Consider the following 9,816-nt stretch of genomic DNA (forward strand, 5'->3'; position numbering starts at 1 on the left):
ATGAGCTCTCCTTGTTCAGGTCAGCTGTTTCTGTGGGTTTCACCAGCCTGGTCTTGACCTCTTTGCTCATCACTCCTCCCTCTCTGCAACTGGATTACAGGAGTTCAGTTCAGTGTTTAGCTGTGGGTGTCTGCTTCTGCTTCCATCAGCTACTGGATGAAGGCTCTAGGATGGCATATAAGGTAGTCATCAGTCTTATTATAGGGGAAGAGCATTTAAGATACCCTCTCCACTATTGCTTAGATTGTTAGTTGGTGTCATCCTTTTAGATCTCTGGACAATTCCCTAGTGACAGATTTCTCTTTAAACCTATAATGTCTCCCTCTATTATGGTATCTCTTATCTTGCTCTCCTCTATTCTTCCCCTGGCTCAACTTTTCTGATCCTCATGTCCTCCTCTCGCCTCCTCTTCTCCCCTTCTCTTTCTGCTAACTCCCTCTCCCCTCCCCCCATCCTCCCACTTTGCTCAGGAGATCTTGTCCCTTTCCCCTTCTCTGGGGGACCATGTAGGACTTAGAGTCCTCCTTGTTTCCTAGATTCTCTGGCAGTGTGGATTGTAGGCTGGCAATCCTTTGCTCTATGTCTAAAATCCATATATGAGTGAGTACATGCCATGTTTGTCTTTTTGTGACTGGGTTACCTCGCTCAAAATGGTTTCTTCTAGTTCCATTCATTTGCCTGTGAATTTCAAGATTCCATTGTTTTTTTCCTCCTCAGTAGTACTCCATTGTGTAAATGTATTTCATTTTCTCTATCCATTCTTCAGTTGATGGCCATCTAGGTTGCTTCCAGATTCTGGCTATTACAAATAATGCTGCTATGAACATAGTTGAACAGAAGTCCTTGTTGTATGAATGTGCTTCTTTTTGGTATATGCCTAAGAGTGGAATTGCTGGACCTTGTGGTAGACTGATTCCCATTTTCCTAAGGAATTGCCATACTGATTTCCAAAGTGGCTTATGAATTGGCACTTCCACCAGCAGTGGAGGAGTGTTTCCTTTTCTCCACATCCACTCCAGCAGAAACGGTATTCTGACAGGAATAAGATGGCATCTCAGAGTTGTTTTGATTTTCATTTCCCTGATGGCTAAGGATGCTGAGCACTTTCTTAAGTGTCTGTCAGCCATGTAAGACTCCTCTACTGAGAATTCTCTATTTAGTTCTGTGCCCCACTTTTTAATTGGATTATTTGGCATTTTCGAGAATAGCTTCTTGAGTTCTTTGTAAAATTTGGAGATCAGCCCTCTGTCAGATGTGGGGTTGGTGAATATCTTTTCCCAATCTGTGTGCTATTGTTTTGCCTTGTTGACTGTGTCCTTTGCCTTACAGAAGTTTCTCAGTTTCAGGAGGTCCTATTTATTGTCTATCTCAGAGTCTGTGTTACTGGTGTTATGTTCAGGAAACAGTCTCCTGTACCAATTACTTCAAGGGTACTTCCCACTTTCTCTTCCAAGAGGTTCAGTGGGGCTGGTTTTATGTTGAGGTCTTTGATACATTTGGACTTAAGTTTTGTGCATGTCAATAGATATGAATCTATCTGCAGTCTTCTACATACCAGCATCCAGTTATGCCAGCACCATTTGTTGAAGATGCTTTCTTTTTCCCATTGTATAATTTTAGCTTCTTTGTCAAAAATCAGGTGTTTGAGCTGGGTGTTGGTGGCACACACCTTTAATCCCAGCACTTGGGAGGCAGAGGCAGGTGGATCTCTGTGAGTTCGAGACCAGCTTGGTCTACAAGAGCTAGTTCCAGACAGCCTCCAAAGCCACAGAGAAACCCTGTCTCAAAAAAAAAAAAAAACAAAAAAAACAGGTGTTTGTAGGTGTGTGGGTTAATATCAGGGTTTTCAATTCAATTCCATTGGTCCACCTGTCTATTTTTGTGCCAATACCAAGCTATTTTCAGGACCATAGCTCTATAATAGAGCTTAAATTCAGGGATGGTGATGCCTCTAGAAATTCCTTTATTGTACAGGATTGTTTTGGCTATCCTGGATCTTTGGTTTTTCCATATAAAGTTGATTATTATTCTTTCAAGGTCTGTGAAGAATTGTGCTGGGGATCACATTGAATCTGTAGATTGCTTTTGGCAAAATTGCCATTTTTGCTATGTTGGTCCTCCCTATCCAAGAGCATGGGAGATCTTTCCATTTTCTGGTATCTTCTTTAATTTCTTTCTTTAAAGACTCAAAGTTCTTGCTATACAGGTCTTTCTCTTTTTTGGTTAGCATTACCCCAAGATATTTTATGTTGTTTGTGGCTATTGTAAAGGGTGATGTTTCTCTGATTTCTTTCTCAGCCCGTTTATCATCTGATTACTGATTTTTTTTGAGTTAATCTTGTATCCTACCACATTGATGAAGGTATTTATCAGCTGTAGGAGTTCCGAGGTAGAGTTTTTCAGGTCATTTATGTAAACTATCATATCATCTACAAAGAGTAAAAGTTGGACTTCTTCCTTTCCAATTTGTATCCCCTTGATTTCCTTTTGTTGTCTTATTGCTCTAGCTAGAATTTCAAGGACAATATTGAAGAGATATGGAGAGGGTAGACAGCCTTGTCTTGTTCTTGATTTTAGAGGAATCTCATTGAGTTTCTCTCCATTTAGTTTGATGCTGGCTGTTGGTTTACAGTATATTGCTTTTATTATGTTCTGGTGTGTTCTTGTTATCCCTGATATCTCCAGGACCTTTATCATGAATGGGTGTTGGATTTTGTCAAAGGCTTTTTCAGCATCTAGTGAGATGATCATGTGGTTTTTCTTTTGCAGTTTATTTATATGGTGGATTACATTGATGGATTTTCATTTATTGAACCATCCCTGCATCCCTGGGATGAAGTCTACTTGATCATAGTAGATGAGTTCTCTGGTATGTTCTTGGATTTGATTTGCCAGTATTTTATTGAGTATTTTTGCATCAATGTTCATGAGGGATATTGGTTTGTAGTGCTCTTTCTTAGTTATGTCTTAGTTGTGGCTTGCGTACCAAGGCAACTGTAGCCTTGTTAAAAAAAAAAAAAATTGGCAATGAGCCTTCTGCTTCTATTGTGTGGAACAATTTGAGGAGTAATGGTATTAGCTCTTTGAATTTCTGGTAGAATTCTGCACTGAGGCCATCTGGCCCTGGGCTTTTTTTTTTTTTTTTTTTTTTTTTTTTTTTTTTTTTTTTTGATTGGGAAACTTTTGATGACTGCTTCTATTTCATTAGGGGTTATAGGCCTATTTAAATTGCTTATCTGTTCTTGATTTAATTTTGGTAAGTGATATCTGTCCAGAAAATTGTCTATTTCCTTTAAATTTGAATTTTATGGAGTACAGGTTTTCAAAGTATGGCCAGAGGATTCCCTGGATTTTCTCAGTGTCTGTTGTTATGTCCCCCTTTTCATTTCTGATTTTATTAATTTGCATGTTCACTCTCTGCCTTTTGGTTAGTTTGGATAAAGGTTTGCCTGTCTTGTTGATTTTCTCAAAGAACCAACTATTAGTTACATTGATTCTTTGCTTCTACTTTGTTGATTTCAGCCTTCAGTTAGATTATTTCCTGGCATCTACTTCTCCAGGCTAAGTTTGCTTCTTTTTTTTCTAGAGCTTTCAGTTGTGCTATTAATTCTCTAGTGTGACTATTCTCCAGTTTCTTCATGTGGGCACTTAGTGCTATGAACTTTCCTCTTAGTACTTCTTTCAAAGTGTCCCATAAGTTCCAGTATGTTTTGTCTTCATTTTCATTGAAGTCTAGGAAGTCTTTAATTTCTTTCTTTCTTTCTTCCTTGACCCAGGACTGGTAAAATTGCGTGTTGTTCAATTTACGTGAGTTTGTAGGGTTTCTGCAATTTGTGTTGTTGTTGAATTCTAACTTTATAGCATGGTGGTCTGATAAGATACAGGGGTTACTCCAATTTCTTTTTGTACCTGTTGAGGTTTGCTATGTTGCTGAGTATGTGGTTGATTTTAGAGAAGGTTCCATGTGGAGCTGAGAAGAAGGTGTATTCTTTTGTGTTTGGATGGAATGTTCTATAGATGTCTGTTAAAATCAAATGGGTCATAACTGCTGTTAGTTCTTTTGTTCCTTTGTTAAGATTCCGTCTGGTGGTCCTGTCTAGCGGTGAGAGTGGGGTGTTGAAGTCTCCCACTATAACTGTGTGAGGTCTTATGTACGATTTGAGTTTTAGTAATGTTTCTTTTACAAACTTGGGTGCCTATTATTTGGGGCATAAATGTTCAGAATTGAGACTTCTTCCTCATGGATTTTTCCTGTGATGAATATGAAATGACCTTCTTCATCTCTTTTGATTGATTTTAGTTTAAAGTCTAATTTGTTAGATATTAGGATAGCTACCCCAGCTTGTTACTTGGGTCCATTTGGGTGGAAAATCTTATCCCAACCCTTTACTCTGAGGTAATGTCTATCTTTGAAATTGAGGTGTGTTTCTTATATGCAGGAGAAGGATGGATTCTGTCTTTGTATCCATTCTGTTAGCCTGTGTCTTTTTATAGGCAAGTTAAGACCGTTAATATTGAGGGGAATTAAGGACCATTGAGTGTTAATTCTTGTTTATATTGAATTTGTTGCTATTGTTGGTATTGTGTGTGGATTTAGCCTGCTTTTTCTTTTGGCTTTGGTAAGGTGGGATTATCTATTGCCTATGTTTTTGTGAGTGTAGTTAACTTCCTTAGGTTGGAGCTTTCCTTCCAGTATTTTCTGTAGAGATGGATTAGTGGCGATGTATTGTTTAAATCTGGTTTTTGTCGTGGAATATCTTGTTTTTTCCATCTATAGTGATTGAAAACTTTACTGGGTATAGTAGTCTGGACTGGCATCTGTGGTCTTAGTGTTTGTAGAATATCTATTCAGTACCTTCTGGCTTTCAGAGTTTCCATGGAGAAGTCAGGTGTAATTCCGATAGGTTTGTCTTTATATATTACTTGGCCTTTTTCCTTTGATGCTCTTAATATTCTTTCTTTATTCTGTATGTTTGGTGTTTTGATTATTATGTGATGAGGCCACTTTTGTGGTCCACTCTATTTAGTGTTCTATAGGCTTCTTCTACTTCCATTGGCATGTCTTTCTTTAGGTTGGGAAAGTTTTCTTCTATGATTTTGTTGAATATGTTTTGTTCACCTTCTTCTATACCTATTATTCTTAGGTTTGGCCTTTTCACAGTGTCCCATATATCCTGGATATTTTGTGTTAGCAATTTGTTGGACTTAACATTTTCTTTGGTGGATGAATCTATTTCTCGTAGTGTATCTCCAACGCCTGAGATTCTCTCTTCCATCTCTTTTATTCTGTTGATTATGCTTGCATCTGTAGTTCCTTATCATTTACCCATCTTTTCTAATTCCAGAATTCCCTCAGGCTGTGGTTTTTTGTCTCTATTTCAGCTTTCAAACATTGAACTGTTTGAATTGTTTCTTGCAATTTTGGGGTTGTCTTTTCTTTCATTTCTTTAAAGGATTTTCTCATTTCCTCTTTTAGGGTCTCTATTATCTTCATGAAGTTTTTTTTTTTTTTTAAGTTCATTCTCTTCTGCTTCATCTGTGTTGGGATGTTCAGGTCTTGCTGGTGTAGAGTCCTTAAACTCTGGTTGTATCATATTGGTTTTTCTGTTGTTGAATGTGTTCTTATATTGTCATCTTCCTATCCCTTCTTCCAGTGGGTGAAGGTGGGGTCTCTTCCTCTCCTGGTGGATACGGGTCCAAATTTCTCTTCCAGTGGGTGCAAGCAGGTCCAATACTCTGCTGGGTCTCATGGCAGGTGCAAGTGGGTCTGAGGCACCCCCCTCTCCTGGTGGGTGGGAGCGAAACTAGCACAGTGATGTCAGCAGACTCTTGGGTGTTTGGTCCGCTTGGGTGCCAGTCAAACTGCCTTCAGTCCCCAGGCCAAGAGATCCCAGAGTGAGCAAGCAGAATTCGGGCCTGAGGTAGGAGCCCACGCTCAACTCTTCCCTGAATGGGGGCTTCAGTAGCCCAGCAATATCAGCAGACTTGGTTGCTTGGTCCTCTGGGGGGTGAGTCTACCTGCCTGCAGTCCCTAGGCCAGGAGATCCCAGAGTCTGTGGTCCTCTTTATATGAATATCATGAGTGGATGAGCTAATCAGTGGAGGTGAAGTTTTGATGGAGTACTTTACCTGTCAGGAGGGTCATGAGTGGAAGAGGCAAGAAAGAGCTTCAAGTGGTGTAGGAGCTGCTCTGTGTCTTGTCTCACTGGGGAACACAGTGTGATCATCTTATCAAAATCTCTTGAGGGATATCTCTACAGACTTCTCCTTTCAAATGCATTGTAAATTAACTTTAAAAAAATGAGATTGGGTGGTAGCTTAGTCACTAATGTGCTTGCCATGCCAGCATGGATATGGTGGCAGAAGCTCATAACACTACAGAGACCACAGACAGGGTGTACTTCTAAGACATTTCCCTAGTAACCTACTTCCTCCAGCTTCCCTACCTCTAGCAGCCTCCACTACTGCCACAAATAACACCACGTTGCATGAGAGCATGGGAATGGGAAATGGGGCACAGACATTTCATATTCAAACCATACACTTGTCAAGACATAGAAACTTGGCTGTTGTGATGCAGTCTCCTGCACATGATAGGGCCATTTCATGCATGAATTTACAGCAATTATAGTTGTCCACATGAGACCTGTATAAGATCATTCCAGTCAACATTCCAGTGTGACGATGGATTCATGGGTGTCACCCATAACTGAAGAGCTATTGATAGTAAATGGCTTCGAGAGGTCACTTTTTACAGGACTTTGACTTCCCCATAGAATGCCTATGCTTCATCGGATGATAATACACCCATGGGCATATGGGTAGCAATAAGTGGACTCAATAAGTTACAAAGAAACTTGAGGACCAGAAGTTGGGAAGGCAATACAGGGGTCTGGGAAGACTAGAATGAGAAGAAATAAAGGATTGAATGCAACAAAAAAACCTTTTTATACAGATATGAAATTCTCAAATAATGAATAAATTTTATAAGAAAACCTTATAAACCTACATTGGTGTAATAGTAGCTAAACTTTGGACTTGATTTGGATTTCTCCAGCTTTCCTACTTCTCTGTCCTTTTGTTCTTCCTTAATCCCAACCAGGGACCACACCATACTTAGTCATTATTTCTCATTAGTTATCTTTGGTTCATTATTTTCAGCCTTTTCTTGGTTTTCATGACAACTTTAAGAATTATCAGGCAGGTATTTTGTAGAATTCTCCCCAATTTGAGTTTATGGGATTGCATGATTAGGTGGGAATTAAAGCTGTTTCAAATGAATACTCCTGGCAGAGTCCTCATTGGGGCTATGTAATACCCATGTGACTCATTGCTAGAGGTGTTCACCTTGAATCCTTGGTTGTTTGGCAGGCTTCCGTTCCTCTATAGAGTATTACCTTCCATTCCCCCATTGTATTTCTGGAGAGTGAGTCATCTAAACCAGATATAAGAGGACATCTTCATTTTTGAGTTTGTAATTTATGAATCTGGGTATGACTCTTGCATTGTATGATATATATGTGTCACTTGCTTCTATGGCCGGAGGATATGCCCTGTGCAATTTTGGTCATTTAATGTTTTCAACATTCTCTTTATGATCCAGGCAGGACACAGCTCATTTAGACAAATGTTCTTTTCGAGACTGAAAAAGAATGTATATATTTTGTAGAAATATATTTTGTAGAAATATATTTTGTATTTCATGAACCTGCAGTTGGATATATACTTCATTAGTTTCAAAGGTTATTTTACCAGTGGATCCTCAAATGTTTACTTTCCTTCATTTTCCCTAGCCTCTTCTTCTGCAGCTTAAATTAGACTTACAGTAGGAACTTTAACAGAGTGTGATACACAACCTTTTGCTCTCCTAGCTGGATTTCCATTCCATTTCCTTTCAGCCCTTCAGATACAACATTGTCCCTTACCTCCTTTCTGCTCCTGTATTGGCACACTCAAAGCTACGCTCATTTCTTTTTTTTTCTTTTATTTATTTATTTTTTTTGAGACAGGGTTTCCCTGTGGCTTTGGAGGCTATCCTGGAACTAGCTCTTGTAGACCAGGCTGGTCTCGAACTCACAGAGATCCACCTGCCTCTGCCTCCCGAGTCCTGGGATTAAAGGCATGTGCCACCAACGCCCAGCTTAAGCTCATTTCTTGACTTTTTACTCCTTTTTCTCTGCATTTTCCTTTTTATGTTTTTTTTGTTTGATTCTAATTTTCTAGTGACAATCTCTGTTTTCAATATATATTCTTTGATGTATTAATTACACTTTGTTTAAAATTGTATTTCTGTTAACCTAAAAAATCTAACTCAAGTGCTTGCTTCAGCAGCACATATAGTAAAATTGGAACAATACAGAGAAGAGTAGCATGGCCTCTCCACAAGGATACATGTGAATTCATCAAGCATTCTCATCTGGGGAAAAGAGAGCTTAAGCAGGGAGGGTACAGGAGTATGTGGGATGCCAAAGGTAGAGGGAAAGGATAATTCTAAGGAAGAATTGTGGTAACCCATATGGATTTAATCCATATCTCACAACCCAGTTATAAATGATAATTACAGAGACAATCAAATACATGCAAAATAAAAGAAGCGGTCAGACTAGGAGTTAAAGGATTAAGCAGGGGTGGGAGCAAGGGATGAGTGAGGAAACCATTGAAAATAGACTAACCAAATTAAAAAATGTATGAACAATCTTTATGGTTACCCACCAGTTAGTAAGATAACTTCACAATATAGCAATAAAAAAGAAAATAAGAAAGAATTTAAATAAAATCATCCTGCAGGATTAGACAATGTGACTCCCAAAAGACATGTAATAATCACTGAAAATTGAATTATTGGCCAGGAAGGCACCAGGGGTCTTCAAAACAATGCAGGGTATTTGCCATTGCTCTTGGTTCTCCTTCATAGTTACATGATAAGGCCCTATTGCTAGACACACCACATACGTTGGCTGTAAGACATAGGGATGTCATTCTTAAACCAAAAGGAAAGTTGCTGGCTAGCTCTCCTAGTGCTGGAAAGTGCTATGCAAGCACTGGGAGAGAAAACCATCAGTGATCTAAGAAGCCAGCTGTGGACACTGTATGCTGCAAAAGCAACTTGCCACGCAAGACATGCCCACTGCTGTAATAGTGGCATGACTGTTATGGAAAGAATGGAGCTGCCCACTGTGTAGGTCTTCCCATATCAAGCAGTTTAACTGGGATAATCCCCAACAGCCATGTCCTGAGGCTGATCTCCCAGGTGGTTCTATATCTTATCAAGTCATTTTGATTAGAGATTAATCAATTGAGATTAGCCATCACACTAATAACTGAGTGTGCAAACACATAAGTCTATATGAAAGACACAGACACATTATATTTAAAACATAGCAGTAGGCATACATGTGTGGATAGGTAGATGGATAGATAGAAAGAAGGAAGGAAGGAAAGAAGGAGGAAAGGAAAATAGACTCAATTTCCTTTACTTCTATCATTACCTTGTAACTTCCAACTTAATATAATTTCCTCTCTGATTATTGTCCAACCCATGTTCCCTTTTAGCAAATTCTTCCTGGTTCTACAAAAATAAACCCTTCATGATTCTATATTAATACACAGAGATAAAATGATTTGTCAATCATTTTATTCTAAGATTAAAGGGCAAGATGTCTCTTTGACCTGAACTTCATGAAGCAACCATTTATATTTTTATTCACTAAGCATTTCATTTGCTAAGATACCTATTAGGTAGCCCCCAAGGACTTGGAGATGCAGATGGTTCATTAGGATTCTTTGTTTATTTCAACTGGAAGAATTTACAGAGTA

General features: G+C 38.9%; 1 non-coding gene across 1 annotated transcript; it reads left to right on the forward strand.

Moving 5' to 3' along the window:
• The first annotated feature begins 8,315 nt into the window (after window positions 1-8,315).
• LOC113832586 lies at window positions 8,316-8,421 on the forward strand. Its single transcript, XR_003479899.1, has one exon. It is a non-coding gene; the product is annotated as a U6 spliceosomal RNA (small nuclear RNA).
• Window positions 8,422-9,816: the final 1,395 nt, after the last annotated feature.

Source organism: Cricetulus griseus (genome assembly GCF_003668045.3).
Source record: "Cricetulus griseus strain 17A/GY chromosome 1 unlocalized genomic scaffold, alternate assembly CriGri-PICRH-1.0 chr1_1, whole genome shotgun sequence".
Classification (NCBI taxonomy): Eukaryota; Metazoa; Chordata; class Mammalia; order Rodentia; family Cricetidae; genus Cricetulus; species Cricetulus griseus.